Below are 18,534 nucleotides of genomic sequence, written 5' to 3' on the forward strand. Positions count from 1 at the left end.
CTCTGCTCATTCTGCCAAATGCTGTAAAACTGATCCAACAGCAGTTTCACAGAAAGCACGCTGCAAACGAGCTTCTTAAGACAAAGAAATGAATAATATTCTTCAACGGTCAAGCCAATCACCTGATCTTAATCCAACAGAGCAGCTTTTCAGGTACAGAAGGCAAAACTGAAGGCAGAGACCCACAAACGAGCAGCGACTGAAGGCGGCTGCAGTAAAGACCTGCTTCAGGCGCTCGCTGACTGTAAAGGATTTTCATCCAAGTCTTGAAAACTTAAAAAAATACATTTAAATTGTTGAGTTTCTGACTTGATGCTAGTTCTTTCCCTTGATTTAAAGCTGAAAGTCTGCACTGCACTGATTGCAGATTGTTTGATTTAACATCCACTTTGTTGGCATAAAGAGTTTTGACCATGTCTGAATACCTCGTGTGATTTTGTTGTTTGACTTCCCTCCTTTGTTCTTTTTCCTGCTCTCATTAATGTAATGAAGTGTAATGAAATCACCTGTTTTACGCTGTCTTTCTCTCCCTGGTGTGTAATTACTCAGTTTTTCTTCCCTCGGTCTTTGTCGGGTTGTCGTCTTGTCTCCCTCCGGCTCCCTGATCATCTTTGCTTCTCCAGTATTTTGGTTTGTTCTTATTATGACATACTTAGTTTTTTCCTGTTGCCATTGTGCAGCTTCTGTAGTAATGAAAGTGGTGTTGTCCTCAACTATGTGCAACTGCTTTGTTTTTTTTGTCTGCCTTTGGCTCTTCCTTTCAAACATCATCACCAGTGTGACAGTTTAAAAATAAGAATATCTGTAGCTGTGGTACATAAAGGCACCAGCAAATATTTAACAATTCAAAACATTATATTACCAAGCTGTTTCCTTACAGTCCTCTCTCACTTTATATCTATGGACATAATGCATCACAAAGCATCAAGTTAAATGGTTTTTTCACTACAAGACTTTGCTCCACTCTGAATCTGCGGCTCTCCTGAGTGTACATCAAATGATTTCTCTTTCTCACCTGCCCTGGTTGATCGCTGCAGGGTCGCTTCCTGAGCAGATATCCTCCATCACGTAGGGGTTTTGCTCACAGCTGACATTAAGGGTGGTGTAGTTGGGGTTTGCACACAGTGAGGAAGTATGGTGTTGGGTACCCGGTCATCAGTTGGAGGATGTCAGTGATGAGGGCCGTGGCACAAAGACCGAATGCATGAACTCCTGAGGATAGAGAGTGAGATGTAAAGCAGGAAGAACGCTGGTCCTGGCTGGCATAAAATGTTTGAAGGGACCTATTAATAACTGAGGCAGCAGTAGACACCCATCTCCCCCATGTTAGTCTTGTCTGTTCTCCTCTGGATGGTTGTTCTGAATGGGAATTTGTTGTTTGTATAATGACAATAAAGTTCTATTCTATTCTATCTATTCTATTCTATTCTATTCTATTCTATTCTATTCAGTAGACAAAATGACTCTCCTTCCTCACTGAAGTCTGGTGAAGTGTAACAGCTTCCCTTCCTTGTCAAAAAGCATTGTGTAATGCTGCGTAAAACATGAAATATTTTAAATTGACCATGAACTTAAATTGATATTGATTTTTTTTTTCTGCTTTTGTTTATGGTGAGCTTTACAGAGCGAGACAAATTAGCACGAGACTGCAATGTGGGGGATCTAATAACTGATGATTTATAAACAAAGACACAGCCAGTTAATTTCAATAACAATCAGCTTCCTACAAAATGTCTTAAAAACAAGTAAATCTGATGAGGATCTAATCAGTGTGTTCCTCTCAGGAAACAGCACGGCTGTTCACATCAATGAGATGCAGATAAAATAAAGTCAACATGCTTTTGATATGAAGGCAAACTCTGCTGTGAGACATTGCTGGGGACTGTGTGTGTGTGTGTGTGTGTGTGTGTGTGTGTGTGTGTGTGTGTGTGTGTGTGTGATGTGTGTGTGTGTGTGTGTGTGTGTGTGTGTGTGTGTGTGTGTGTTTGGAGTAAAAAACATTTGGAGCAGAAAAGTAAAACACAATCAAACTCTTAAGTTCCTATCAAGGCTTTCCTTCATGTGACATCAGTGAGTGTGTAGCTGCAGAAAGAAAACACATCAGCCTACCAACAAATCGGACGGCTCTGCGTATGAAGGAGTTGAAGTTGCAGCCGGCTGCGTTGATGTTGGCCTCGGCACCACCAGCACCGTTCTTTCTCCGAGACAGACAGCAAAACAGGATGGCCTCTCCGATCATTATCTGCCAACACAACAACTCAGCTGTTACGTGTGCTCACAGAGACATATAAGGAGGAGACGCAGCACTCAGAAAATCCTGCAGTCAAATCTCCAGCCAAAACGCTTTGGTAACATCCGAGTTTTCAAACACTGTAGCCCACAGGGACTGGCTGCTTTCTGTGTTCTACAGCTTGGCCTGTCTATGCTACTCAAAGCTCTGGATAAACTTAGAGCACCCGCCAATACAGCAAACACACAAATATACACTCCTTCAGTGTACATGTGGTTTTACAGCAGAATACTTGCTGAGTGCAGAGCAACGCTGTGGATTACAGTTTTCTGCAGAAACAGAAGGATGGAAAGAAATGACAGGCTTGGAGAGAGGAGAGAGAGAGAGGAAAAACAGATGTAGGGCAGAATGAGTGATGCAGAGTGGGATTAGGAGCATTTAGAGGGGAAGCTCCAGTGATGTGCATAATATCTAAACTGACACTGCACATATGACTGTCTCTAAAGCAGTGAGAAATGTACACCATATTTTTCTCTGGAATTCATATTTCCAGATCTCTGGATTACTATCCAAGGTCCTTCACGTCTGTGTTTTATGGTTTCACTCCATATACGTGTTACAGTGACAACATCTAAAACTCTGTAAACCTACACTGAAAGCCACAAACAGAGCCAAGATTCATAGAACTACAGTCATCAGATGTACATGGAGATATCTAAATATTATGGCATTGGTATTTGTATGTTGAACTTTGAGACTTACTGGCCGCGCAGTGATTTTACACTACAATCTGAATTCACCCATTCACACACATTTATTCAGTACTTTACATTGTTCACTTGAAGCTTTTTCTACACCATGTACACACCAATGGATACATTGGAAGAAGTTTGAGGTTGAGTAGCTGCCCAGAGAAGTGGGGAATTAATTATAGGCGTCTATTTTAATGACATTTCACTGTATACATCTTTTTTTTTTAATTCTCATTGTCATGTTTTCATGTTTCAGATATTAATAAAGTTGCAGTAGTGGTACTTCTCCATCTAGCTATCTCTACTGAAGACGAGTGAGCATGAACAGAGTAACACTGTCTAAGTGGTGGGTAATTTCAAATGCAAGATTTCAAACTGCTCAATAATTACCAGCAAACACACAATAAACAGTTTCTGTGCACTTTGGATTACAATGTGTCTGCTAGTGAAAGGTGCAGATGCTGCATTGCCCTGGGTGTGTGTGTGTGTGTGTGCGTGTGTGATAGTTTCAGTGACATTTTTGCATGCATGAAAAATAAACTTAATATTCAGCAACCAAAAAAAAAAACCCAAAGAGGAGTCACAGAGGTCAGAGGTTATGCACATGTTCATAATTCTCTGGATGTTACTGATGTTAGCAGTTACCAAGGATAGGAAGGAGATGGAAGGTAAAGTTAATCAATCAATAGTTCTCTAAAACGTCTCTGCTTTTCACTTTAAATATTTTGTCGTTGTAGTTTATGTACTTACTAAAGTCGAGATTCAGTTTTGACTGGATCAAAGCTTTTATTTCTGACAGCAGTGCAAAAATTATGTCGCAACTGCTTGAGTGAACGTTTGAAGTTACTTTTTACCTTTCTGTAAGCTTTCTTCATTTCCTGCCTGGAATGTTACTCCTCATACATTTCACACTATTGCAATCTTCAGTTCTTTTGATGAACACATTTTTAGTACCCTTAGCTGAAATGATGTGTTCCAGCTGAACATTGTTTCTACGTCCCCTATAGTTAGCAGCTCACTGACTACAGCTGTTAGTAAATGAGAAATAACAGAAATTCTGCAAAAATAATGTTTGTTTTCACTGCAGCTGTTAGCTTTTGGTAAAGGTCTTCAAATACAGGAGGACTGCGTTCATTTAGATGAGTCCGAAGTGCATTTGCTGTCAAAAGGGAGCCTTAAACACATTGGGACAACAGTCATTTTCTTATTATTGTACTAAATGCTATGGAAATGCCTGCAGACCCAGCAAGGACCCTTTTAAGTCAGCAGGTTTAAGAAATCCACTGCAGCAGCTGCAACTTTTGTTCACCCCCAGACCGCCGCCAGCGCACGGAATGAGAAACATGAATTGAGTCAGTATAACAAACTAAAATTGAACTCATTTCACCATAAAGCTTGAGGGTGGGCAGCAGCTCTAGCAGTGAGTGACTTCCAAACCACTTGAATGCTCAGCAGCCTGTGAGAGGCAGAGTGAAGTAGGACAGGACAGCCTCAAGTCTGCTGCTCCACACAAGAAGAATGTGCCATCAGCTGTTCTGAGGCCTCAGGATCTATTAATGTAGAAAAATGAAACTGCCTGACATCAGAGGGAACCTTGTGAGACGTGTACAACTTTGATCGGTTGTCAGAGAACCAAGCGTTCCCTAATGCCGGTCAGACACCTCTGCCGCACGCCTGGTTTCAGATTCAGAGCTTCAGGGCAGAAAGCATACTTTTAAGCTCTTTGTTCTCTTTTGCCAGAAATTACTATGCATATTAATATAGAATCAGCATCCCTAAAAGCAATGGATAGTTCTGCAGTTTTTTTGTTTACTTTTTGTCATTCTTTCTTTTAATAATGTTGCCGCTCAGAGGGGGAGGAAGAACTTGGCCTGGAAACATTTCATAGTTAAATGTCCACTGAATTTCAAGCAGACAGGCTTATGGTTATATCCAGGTTTGGAACTCAGGTCTCATCACAGTGTCTGACCATCCCACTCAGTTCTCAACATATATGGAGATAATTTGGTCTGATGAGACTGTTGTGACACAGATAATTTCTGTTAGATCCATTCATGTAAATCTCTCTAAACAGTTTCACCTGCTTCAGTTTATGCAAATAGCAAAACTGAGTGTATGCACTGTGTGGTTCCAACTCTGAAACACACTGAAAGACTTACATCTTATTGATCCCACTACAGAAGTAAAGATGATGCTAAAGATTACATATGAATGGGACTATGAATATATATATATATATATATATATATATATATATATATATATATATATATATATATATATATATATATATATATATATATATATATAAAAATAATAAGTAACAGAAGGAAAATAATAATATATAATGTATATGTATGTTTGTGTGTATTTAAGGTGCCGTGATGATGTTTAAGTCCAGTCAGATGTCCTCAGAATTTGTCAGGTGTTTACGTCTGGGATGTGCAAAGCACCCCCATGCCATGCACTGGGCATGGCATGGGGTGCTTTGCTGATGACACTGTTGGCGATTTATTCAAAATCCAAGGCACGCTTAACCAGCATGACTACCACAGCATTCTGCAGCAACATGTCATCACATCTCGTTTGCGCTAATGGGACCATCATTTGTTCCTCAACAGGATGACGACCCCAAACACACCTCAAGGCTATGAAGGGCTGTTTGACTAAGAAAGAGGCTGATGGAGTGTTGGGTCAGATGACCTGGCCTCTACAATCACCTGATCCAAACCAGTTGAGATGGTTTGGGATAAATTGGGACACAGAGTGAAGGCAAAGCCGCCAACAAGTGCTCGGCACCTCTGGGAACTCCTTCAGGACTGTTGGAGAACCTTTTCATGTGATTACTTCATGAAGCTGATGGAGAGAATGTTAGGAGTGTGCAAGCTTTAATTGTGAAAGGTGCCGACTTTGAAGAATCTAAAACACATTTTGGTTTGTTTAACACCTTGAAGTTACTACATGATTCCTTATGTGTTCCTTTATAGTCTGGATGACTTCAGCATTAATTTACAATGTAGGGAACAAAGAATAAAAGAAAAACACTGAATGAGAAGGTGTATCCAGACTTTTGACTGGTAATGTTTATATTTAATTGTTTTAGAAAACATTTTGTAAATATCATCAATACGCTCTACAAACTGACATTTTCCCTTTTTCTCTGAAATGTGCCACTCAAGAAAAATATCTTAGATCCATTGATAATTAATTAGAGACCTATTTCTAATCTCTTTCTTCAGCAACATGTATTTATGTTATTTAGAAACTGCCAAGCATAGACTCACAGCCTCAGCTAACCTGGTATACCAGAAATATAGAAACCCAGGAGAATAAACCAGATGTTGGTGGCCTGGCTCATATGGTCTACCACACCAGGCAAGACCCAGGGGCAAGCATTGCAGAGATGCCCCTGAGAGAATCCAGCACATAACAGCAGGGTGCAAGATGCTAGCAGGCAGGGCATACATGGAACGCCATAACCAAGTGGCCGGCATAGTATACAGGAACATCTGTGCTGAGTGTGACCTGGAAGTCCTGTACAAGCTGTATGTCAGGAAAAAATGAGGCTCGATTCCCTGATCCACACCACTAGGCTCTACAGGAATGACAGTGGAATGCCATTCAGACTGGAGAGGTGTAATTGGACAGTAACAAAGAGAGGGAAAGTAGTCAAAACTGAGGGAACTGCACTACCATAAGGCAACACTGCAGACACCAAGGATAGCTACGAGTACCTTGAAATTCACAGGCAAATAGAAACCATGAAGAGGCCACCAGGAAAGCTGCAACCGCAGTACCTGCAGCGAGCAGGGAAAGTCCTGAGGAGTGGAGTCAGCTGAATGGGAAGAGCAAGATCCGGGCAAACAACCCCTATGCCCTGATACCCTGCTGGGATAATAAGCTGCCAGAAAGAGGAAATAGAAGCCACTGATACCCTCTGGAGCTTGAAAAAGGCGACTGGACTTCTTTTTGGTTCTTGAAGCCACTGATGTCAAGACAAAGAAGATGCTTACCAGGCATGCATTCACCCCAAATACAGCACCCTGAGACTGTACTCTAAGGGAGAAGACCGAGGACTAGTGAGTGTCAGAAGCACTGTCCTAGATGAAACAACAAGATCCATGAATACATCAGGAAGATGGTCATAAAGGATCATGTGCTTAGTGAGTACCTCAGGCAGCAGAAACCCGAGAAAGAAGAGGAGCAAGAACAGGGACGATCATGGAAGGACAGGCCTCTGCACGGTATGCACCACCGACAGATAGAAGAAGTGGCTGATATAAAAAAATCCTACCAATGGCTGCAATACATTGCAGTCTAGAGCCCTGGGTAGCAGCAGGGAGAGAGCTGAACAAAGCTGGACTGACAGACAGCACAGAGGCACTAATCATGGCAGCAAAGGAACAAGCTCTGAGCAGAAGATCGATGGAGGCTGGGGTCTGCCACACCAGGAAAGACCCCAGAAGCAAGCTGTGCAGAGATGCCCCTGAGACAATCCAACACATAACAGCAGGTGCAAGTAACCAAGTAGTTGGCATAATTTACAGAAACATCTGTGCTGAGTATGACCTGGAAGTCCTGAGATCAAAATGGGACACACCCCAAGGGTGGCTGAGAACAACACAGCTAAGATCCTGTGGGACTTTCAGACACAGATGGACAAACTTGTGGTGGCTAACCAACCGGACATCGTAGTGGTGGACAAACAAAGGAGGAAGGTCGTGGTGATAGATATTACTACTGCGCAGGACCCTCAAGCTCCCAGGCCTCTAGTAGAGGACCCGAGCTTGGAGGGAATAAAGACCACCTTTATATATATATATATATATATATATATATATATATATATATATATATATATATATATATATATATATATATATATATATATATATATATATATATCCATCCATCCATCCATTCACTTCCGCTTATCCTGTTCAGGGTCGCGGGGGGGCTGGAGCCTATCCCAGCTGTCATAGGGCGAGAGGCAGGGTACACCCTGTACAGGTCGCCAGCCTGTCGCAGGGCCAACACAGAGAGACAAACAACCTTTCACACTCACATTCATGCTCTCATTCACACCTATGGGCAATTTAGACTAGCCAATTAACCTAACCCCAGTAAGTGCATGTCTTTGGAATGTGGGAGGAAACCGGAGTACCCGGAGGAAACCCACGCAAGCACGGGGAGAACATGCAAACTCCACACAGAGAGAGGGAGAGGCCTGGGCCAAGGTGGAATCGAACCCAGGCCTTCCAGATGGTATTCTAACTGTGAATATATATATATATATATATATATATATATATATATATATATATATATATATATATATATATATATATATATATATACATAAAAGCTAATAGACCACTTCCCAGAGAAAAAAATGCTGATCTCTTCCCTCTGTTCTAACTGATATTCTACAGTGGTTGTATGTTTATACTGTAAAGTCTAAGAACAGAGCACCACCATTATGACAGATAGAGTGTCTATGGCCCTGTTTGAAGACCTAAAATAAAGTTAGTGTAGTAGTATTCTGTTTTGTTGTGAACTGTGAAGGCTTACTGTGATGGCAGGTCCAGCAAAGGCCAGGCTAAGCAGCATCAGCAAGGGGATGACTTCGTGGTTGGGGTCGATGTAGGGCAGGCTCAGGCTGCGGTCATGGCAGTTGAAGCCAGACTTAACTGGCTTGAACACATCCGTCCACTCAAGGAAGTACAGACTCACCACAGATGATACCAGGATGGGCAGCTATACACGGACACAACATGAGCAGACAGAGAAAGTGATGAGTGAGTTCAAAGTCATAAACAGCAGGAGCTTCAGCAGATTGCCAATGAATAAATGAATAGCTAAACAGCCACTGAAAGCTGCAAATGTCTGCATAACCCTTTGGTTCAATGACCAAGTTAATTTGATTTGATAGTAAAGAAGGCATAGAAAATAGTTTTCATGACCTTAGGGGGTGAGGATGGAATGGAGGGTGATGCAAGTTGGCATGTGGAATTAATTCCTCTTATGAATTGCTCTCACTGATCTCAGCTCAGTTGTGCTGAATGAATCTCCTAATCCCAACAAACTAAATGAGAACCAGCTAGTTCACATTTATTACAGCCAGCTAGAAGTCTTAAAATCAAAAAAGACCAATCATATCATAGCAGTTAAATCCCAACTATGAAATAAAGTTCGAGTAATACAGATGGCATTGCTCTTTCAGTTGAGCAAATTAAAGTGCTTCACTGGTGTGTGAAAGATAGTCAGGGACACGCCACGCAAAGTGCTCAGCTGGTTATATAAATGTCTGCTTTAGACATGTCAAATGGCTTTCTGCAGCAATTTCACTACTGACGTCTTATAGTGCCATTGTACTGTATACATTGAGCAAGTGGCATTTTATTCAAATATCCCCCCTAATCAAGAGCACCAAGAGAGCAGAGCTGTGAAGCTGAAACAAGAAGTCCAAAAACAAAAGTCTTTACGAGGGTTCACAGAGATTTCATATAATAGTTTCATATCAAGTATGTACAGGAGTCAAGGATCATCCATGACATTTCCAGTGGGAGAGCCCACAGTCTCCAGTACTGAAAAAAGTGGGTTATGCCATGTGTATGACCAGGACCATACTTGGTTTTGCTTTGACATTTGTCCACAGAGTCACACTGTCAATGCCCAGTGCTAAAATGTGTCTTACGTGCCCAACCTGGCCTACCTGCCAGATTTGGGTTCCTCCGAGTCTTCTTTTCCTTATCATGAAACTAATTTTGCTGTTTGCTGCAGTGTACCGTTCCTCCGAGACCATAACTGATGTTGTTCCAGGACGGTCACCATAACTGGAAAATCCAATCTTCATGATGCGATATCGAGGGAAAAATATAACACATAGGAAAAGTTTGCCTTCAAGGCTCTCTGCCACAAAGGCTGTAAACTATTTTTAATACACTGTTAATATTTGAAGAGGCCAAAATAGAAACTATAATCTTTTTTCTAAACCCAGAGAGCCATTTTTCCCTACATCTAACAGGAAGTTAGAGTGGCTGTGGCTTGGTTGGTAGAGCAGATCACCTACTAATCTGAAGGTTGGTGGTTTGATTCCCAGCTGCTCTGGGCTGCATGCCAAAGTATCCTTGGGCAAGATACTGAACCCCAAGTTGCTCTCCGTCACAGGCCTTGGAGTGTGAATGTAAGATAATAAAAAGCACTTAACTTAATTACACATGGAAGTGCTTGTATGAATGGGGGGTGAATGCAAACATGTTGTAGAAGTGCTTTGAGTGCTCAATTAGAGTAGAAAAGCATTATATAAGAACTAGTCCATTTACCAAATATATAAAAATAATATTTCCACGTACGCTTTTATTCCACAATGCAGAGCCTGTACTAAGAAGCCAGTTCAGTATCCCCAGGATATCTTTCTGTTATCTGGTTTCACTGACGTTGGGTTACAACATCACTCAGGCCAAGCAGACACACAAAGATGGTAATCAACGCAATAAGTTGACCCAGGGTTTTCCAATCTACCTATGAGTACATTCACATGAAAATAGTGGTGATGGCAGCTTCTGACCAATCACAGACATGGATAAGGTTACTGGCAGATGAGCACTTGATGATACAAATAAGAAAAAGTGTATTATGGGAAAAATAGGTTTAGGCTTAGTTAGGCACAAGGAGAAAGCATTACAGCTGCTGCAACCAAATCAGTGGTGAGTGTATGTGAGAGGAAAAGCACTGTACAGTACTACCACAAATGTTGTACCAAAATATGTGCGTGTGTGTGCGTCACTAACTGCTTTGGTCAGTAAAGGGGAAAGGCCCCACTAAAAGTCTAGCCTGTTTGAAGCCAGCAAAGAAAGCTGCCATAAATTCCAGCTGTGTAGGTCAACAGACTTATCAGTGACAAACTACATAAACTTTACTGTAGTGGTGGTCAGACGTTTACATACACTCATCATGAGCATTAATATCAGAAAACCAATCAATTTAAATGAAGTCTACCAAGAACAGTCCTCAAATATTCAGCCAGAATTATGCCATAAGCTTATTGATGGCTACCAAAAGTCTTTGGATGAAGTGCAACTTGCTAAGGGACACTTGACCAAACATTAATGGGGATATAGGTATATATTTGAGTCTGTATGCATACTTTTCCCCTGGTGCCTTGGTTGTGCCAGCTGGTGTCCTTCATGGGCTTTGGCTCCGTTCACTGTCCCTTGGCTCATGCCATGGGCTCTGGTTCCTGGGTGTCCATGTTTCCTGGGTGGGAATGGGATGTGCTGTCTGGGCTCTGCCGGGTCTCAATGGGAACCCTAAACACTAGTGGAGACCTTCCTGCTTGTTTCTGGCTCAACATGCTAACCACTGCATCTTAATCTTCACTGTTGTTGTATAAGAGCTTTGAGTGCTCAGACAGAGTAGAAAAGCACTATACAACCAGTCCATTTACCATGTTGATTGCAGGTTTCACACAGGTTCCACCCCCCTATGCACAGGTTCTAACAGCTGTTAATATAAAAGACTTCTTCCCAGCTGAACCTACCTCCCCAAAAATCCTCCCACTGACAGCTGTTAATACTCCCAGTATAAAAAGCTCATATTAAACAAACAGGTGGATCTTCAAACTCAAATTTCAGGTCACGCTGTCCTAAGCAACTTGAACTTTATTAAAAAGGTGATACAGTGTTATGTTAAAAGTAAAGCTTCTAAATATAGATGAGAGTGGCCCTCAGTTTATTCTACTGATCTAAAGCACACAGTGTTCATTAATCCAGTGTGTGACTAATATAGGTACTAATAAATGATATAAAATAATGACCAATAATCCAGTGTGTGTGTGACTAACATCATTGGTGATAAATGATATAAAATAGTGACAGTAAAATACTAATATTAGAGTGATACACATTCCCAACAGTATGTGTAATAGCATATTTTTTCTGACACATAATCAGACAGTTTATGTTTACACGATCTTTGAATTCTACAAAGAGAAAAATATTGAATTGGAACGATTTCAGATATCAATGTATTCTCCCTGCTCTGCATTTGTAGTGACATTCATTCTTGATAATCACTTCTCATATGTTTCTTTAATAAAATAACAACGCTGCTGTGTTATAATCACCATAAAAGAAGGTGCTAAATGAAAGGGATGATAAATAGACTGAATCAGTGAAGCAATGAGACTTACAAGTCACTGAAATGCTTGTAATAACTCTGCGTCACTTATTAGGGGAAAATGTGAGCACCTAATGTTGAGAGAGACTCCGATATCAACAACTCCGTTTCACCAGCAACACTCTGCAGGTCTGCTGAGCCAGGATCCTGTGCCAAGTGTTTTCTAACAGTCCCCCACGCGTTGTGGTGCTACTGTGAAGGGAGATGCATGTGTAGGCCGAAAGCTGATGTTTAACTGAAGGAAATAAAGACTCCACTGTAGACTGCAGTCTGAGGTTGCAGTGGGAGCTGAATGTGGCTCGAAGCTTCGCAGGCTTTATCATGCAGCTTAATATCCGGATTCAGTGGTGCTCAGCAGCAGGCGCATTGCTTGCTCAGCTGATGCTAAGTAGAGCAGTGCAAAAGAGGAGGGCCAAGCTAGGAGCCCAACACAGGGTACACAGCTCTGCTGAGAGCTGAGCCACTAATACATACACAACTACAGACTCACAATCACACTGAGGGGCCTCTGTTTACAGGCTTCCTTCTTTTTGTCCATCTGTCATTTGTACTAAGACTTACTAACACACTACCTTTCCTGCTTACAGAGAGGTTTCATGTAGTTCTCCTGACACTGGTGATTATTCGAGGAGGACTGGAGCATTAGCACACTGATTCAAGCGTAGCTAACAACATTTATATGGCTTTTTAATAAGTATTCAGGGCCTCAACAGTGGCACACAGATGAAGTAGCTGATGGTTGGTCCCACTCATATTCATCCTTTTTTAAAAATTTTTTGACAGACATGATACTGTCAAATACAATATTACAACCTCAAGGGCGATCCCAGCACAACAGAGCTGAACAAGGCTGAACGTCACAAGCATCCAAGGCAGTCTCATGGAGAGGCAGCTAGTTAACACGTTAACATGCTCATACTGGTGGTTGCGTACAATGCAGAGAGCCAAGAAGCAAGGCCACACAGACACACTCATTTTCTCAAATCACGACTAAACTAACCGCACTGTAAGGAAATGTGTTGTAATACACACACCAGCCCCTGAACTGTCAATCATAAGTTAAGAACAAGAAGCAATAAAGTCTGCTTTCTATCATGACGTGATCCATCTGACCAGAGGAAGACAGCATACAGACATGCCACCATTGGGGCAGCTGTTTTTGTGATTTGGTGTGATGTGAATAAAACTGAACCGAACTAAAATCCGACTGTGTCCAATTATGTCTAGGAGCTCCTCCTTTAGGAGTAAAAGTGTATGAGGGAGAAATGGCTCTCTCTGCACAGAGGTCAAATATATAGAAAATACAAAGACAGTTTGCATGCTGAAGTTATCTGGCCTATGGAGAATAAAGAATAACAATAACCTCTATTCTTATGGAGCAGCCAGGTGCTGCTGACCAAATGCATTTGATTAACTCATCATCAGCACCTCTATAAAAGCAGAGGCAGTTTGTGGTGTGGAGCATTCAGGTGTGTGCTAACACACATCAGCAATGATCTTAGACAAGCAATTAGGAAGAAGGAATCTGTGAAGGGATAGCAGTCCAATTCTAAAATAAAAAAGTCTTGAATGTTTTCCACTTGTGAAATTTTTTTTCAGTGTAAAATAATCACTTTAGTTGCCAAACTTTCCAGGAGTGGATATGCCAGCAAATTCACCCCAAAGTCAGATTATGAATGCTCAGAGAATAAAAAGCTGACCCAGACTGAATCAAGACTAAAAAAACTAATTAGAAGTGCATCCTACTGGAACAGTAAGAAGTTAGCAATGCTTCGGATAAGCTCTGAAGAGCCCTGAAGATTTTCCAAGTAAAGATACTATGAGATGGGAAACAGAGCCAGTTATATATCCTACTTTAACAAAATAAACAAATATAATAAGTGTAGACTCTCAGATGAACCTAACCCCATGCATTTTTTTTAGAGAACCCCCACGAGCATGGGGAGAACATGCAAACTCCACACAGAGAGGCCCCACAGACCCGTGGATCACTGCCTACAGCCTAAATACCTGTGCTGCCCACTGTGAACCAGATCTGACAGAAATATTAAAGTTTTTAACTGTGTCTTCTTCAAAGACAACACACCACATATAATCCATTAAATCCATGATCCTCTGAAGGATACAGGCCCATCATTTGCTATGTAATGACTTAAAACATTGGCTGTTACGGGATTCCATCCAAGGTTTGTGGTTATAATCACAAATCCAAAATCAGATCTCGTGAATGGATCGACATATTTATGTTGAAGGAAACAAGTTTAAAAAAAGTTGATGAGTTTAAATACTTACGGGTTTCTCTAGATTCTACTTCAAAATTTTAAAAGCATATTAAAAAGATGTGTCATATACTTAAATACAACTTAGTTAATTTTAAACATATTAAGAATTCATTGGCTGTTGGTGCATCTCAGACATTTAAATGCAATGATTTTATTCATACTATCAATACTGTGTGACATGCTGGGCGCAGGCAAATAAAATCCATCAGATCATTTTATAAACAAGCTCTTAAGATTTTGGAGAGATAATCTAATCAATATCATGATTGTCATATACTTATTAAATATGTTATGTTTTGACAATCGAGTTTTGTAATCAGATATACTGTATGGTTAGTACACAAGATTATACATAATGCTGCCCCACCACCTTTGAGGAGAGCTGTCAGCTCTCGTCTGTTCTACTTTCCTTTTATGTGATTAATGGTTTTTGTTCATGGTCCCTGAAAGAAATAAAAATCTTAAATAGGGGTGTGCCTCAATCCTCTGTTCTTTGCTTTAAATATTGAACCTTTAGCATGACTAATGTGATGAAATTAAAACATTAAGGGTGTACATGGTGATGGTCAAATAAAACACAAGTTTTAACTTCATGTCAAAAGCATATTGGCATAAATAAGTGACCCGGTCTCCTCCATCTCTGAGCTGATGAAAAACTTAAAATAATATGGAGAACATTCAGCTTATGAGATTAATCTAAATCTGAGGCTATGATGTTACTGAGCCCTGGCCTACATAATCAGCAGGAAGAGTCAAACTTCATTGTCTAAATATTCAGATATTTAGGGATTGTCATAACTTATCACAGCTGTTCAAAGCTAATGGGTGAAATAAAAGCCAACCCAACAAAGTGGGAAATCTTCCCTCTGTCCCTAATAGGACAAGTACAAACAATACGAGTGAACATACTACCGTGGTTCCTCTTCATGTTCCAGTATTTACCATTAGAGTCTACATTTAAAACAATAGATAAATATTCTTCTTTCAGCTGCTCCCTCAGGGGTTGCCACAGTGGATGGCTTCCTTCATCTCACGCTATCACGGCATCCTCCTCAGTCAGACCAGCCCTCTGCATGCCCTACTTCACTACATCCATTTAAAAAAGGATATTCATGTGGCAAAATAGAAACAGTATTTAATGTAGAAGGATTCTATGCCCAAAATAAAATTTACCTAACATGAAAAAAATACTATTGTGCAGCCCAGCTCATTTCAATTGTTTCATGGACATCTCAAAATAAAGAGGCTGTCTGGTTCTGGATGGGCCAGAGTGAATGTCCAGACATGTTGATAGACCCAATCCCATTCATGAGTCCAGATATATGTTAAGAGTTAGAGCAGATAAATAAATAACTCTAAAACACACTTTAAAAAAATATGGTCTTTGTGAAAAATAATCTAAAACTCCTGATTTCAACCTCCAAAATACTGAAGATTGCACATAAATGTTTTTCTTCCCTCCAAATCAGAAGCAGAATGTATGAAGTGGGAAAAAAAGGCCAAATAATGATGGGAAGGAGAAGACCTGTTCAGTTCTGTAGGAGAGCTGAACTTTACATGCAGTGATCATGGAGTGGATATCGTGGTAATTCTGAGCTTTTAATGACTTCTCTGAATGGTTCTTTTTCCAGCGTGGAATGGCTGTGCAGCATATGTCTTTAAAAAACAAGAACTGGGCGCATGAATTTGAACATAGTTTGAAATTTTCTCTCATTTACACAGGGCCAAAATTATGCATACAGTACAGACTCAAATATATACACTCACTTAAATCGTTTAATAAGCAGTGCTGAAGGTTTTACAATGTCTTTTTACTTGACAAGGCCAAGGCCTATTAATGAGGTCTATTAGTGATCATGATTGACTGCAGCTGGCAGTTTCTCTTTGCCAGCATTAAAAGGAGTTTGACAACACTCAGTGGACTGACCAATACTCATAACAAGGCGACGATCCAAAGAAGAACTGTAGATTGTAGAAGAGACTGTAGGTATCTTGGAGCCATTTCTAAACAAGTGCAGATTGCTAATGTTTTTTTTTTTAATTCTTTATTTTATTTTTGATATTTTTGATATTTTTGATATTGGTATTATACAGTTTGCCTATACTGAAGCTGACAGGTGAGAAAGAAGTGACAGAAGGACAAAGGGGGGTACATGTACGTATATACATATATATATATATATATATATATATATATATATATATATATATATATATATATATATATATATATATATACGTATATATATCTCTCTCTCTCTCAGAGAGAGAGAGAGAGAGAGAGAGAGAGAGAGAGAGATAGACACACACACATACTGCAACACAGCAGGTTTGTTTGTGTATCTGATTTTTTTCATACAGTCCAATTACACACACACACACACACACACACACACACACACACACATATGTGTGTGTGTGTGTGTGTGTGTGTAATTGGACTGCATGACACCGTTCATGATGAAGTGCCTGGAAAGACTGAGTCACATGGAGGCAGCTCTCCCACCCAGCCTGGCCCTCACCAGTATGCCTATGAGGCAAATAGGTCAATGATGACACCATCTGCACTGCACTCCACACCACCCTGATGCACATGAAATGGTGAGGATCATACACCAGGCTTCTGTTCATGGACTACAGTTCTGCTTTTAACACCATCCTCCCTAGCAGACTTTTTTCCAAGATGCCCAGTCTCGGCCTCCAGTACCACAACTGCCGATGGATTTAGGACCTCCTCACAGACCGGCCACAGTCAGTCAGGATGGGGCACCATCACTCCACCACACTGTTGCTCAGCACTGGGGTCCCTCAGGGATGTGTGCTGAGCCCGTTTATCTTGTCTCTGTACACACATGAGTATGTGGAGGCCACGACACCAATGCAATTAAATTTGTGATTGACACCACAGTGGTAGGGCTGATCACTGACAGTGATGAGACCGCCTACAGAGAGGAGGTTCAGAGGCTGACTGACTGGAGTTCAGATGACAACCTGACACTGAACACCACGAAGACAAAAGAACTGATCGACTTCAGGAAACAGCAGGAGGAGCATCATCCACTTCTCTTAAACAGGGACAGAGTGGAGCTAGTCTCCAGCTTCAGGTTCCTGAGCACACATATTTATGAAGACCTCAATAAACACAAACTCTCTGGTCAAGAAAGCACAACAGCGACTACATCATCAGAACACTTCGAAAACTTGTTTTTTCACAATGTTAAATGGTCACCTTTTATCGATGTATCATAAAGAGTATTCTGACCAATGGGATCCTCACAGGGTACAGCATCAAGACAGAAATACAACGAGCCATAAAGACTGCTGAGTGAATCATCAACACACATCTTCTCACCCTGAAAGACATTTACACCAAAGACTCACAATCCAGCGCACAAACTGTTTAACCTTCACCCATCAGGGATGAGCTGGAGAGAAAGCAGAGCACCAACCACAAGACAAACAGCGTCTATCCCAAAGTCATCACCACACTGAACTCTAATGCCACAAGTGTGAAACAATTAGTGTGTGTGTGTGTGTGTGTGTGTTGGGGGGGGGGGGGGGGGGGGGGGGGGGGGGGGGGGGGGGGGTGATTGTGGATTCTATTTCTTTTAGTATTAATTTGACTGTTTACTATTTTGTATGCACTTACTCATTTTTTTCCATTACCTTTTCTATTTCTTTTATTTATTCCTTATCTTTTTTGGACTGTTTTGAGTACTGCACCCGAATCTCGTTGTGTATGCTTGTGTATGCAATGGCAGTGAAGGCGTTTCGAATCTCGATTGCACCTGATCAATGGAATTAAAAAGAAGATAAAAAGAACTGAGTGTACTTTTTTAACATAGCTATATTTGTAAAATACTAGGCTAAGCAAACAATTGGAAACCTAATAAATTTTCATCAGCAGGAAACCTCTAAATGTTAGTTCTCTGCACACAAACAAGGTGTGATTACTGTTCGCCACAGAGCAGAAAATAACAGGAGTCACCGGAGCTGTGAACACTTCTCTGTAGATAAAGTGATATTTTGCATTCTGATTCTTCCTTTGAAGGTGCTTATCAAATGTAGCATGCTGGGTGAATGATTAATG

General features: G+C 40.8%; 1 pseudogene; it reads right to left on the minus strand.

Moving 5' to 3' along the window:
* LOC115799409 (phospholipid phosphatase-related protein type 4-like) overlaps nucleotides 1-18,534 on the minus strand; it is a 94,925-nt pseudogene that overhangs the window by 23,355 nt on the left and 53,036 nt on the right.

The sequence above is a fragment of the Archocentrus centrarchus genome, chromosome 20 (assembly GCF_007364275.1).
Source record: "Archocentrus centrarchus isolate MPI-CPG fArcCen1 chromosome 20, fArcCen1, whole genome shotgun sequence".
NCBI classification, from domain to species: domain Eukaryota; kingdom Metazoa; phylum Chordata; class Actinopteri; order Cichliformes; family Cichlidae; genus Archocentrus; species Archocentrus centrarchus.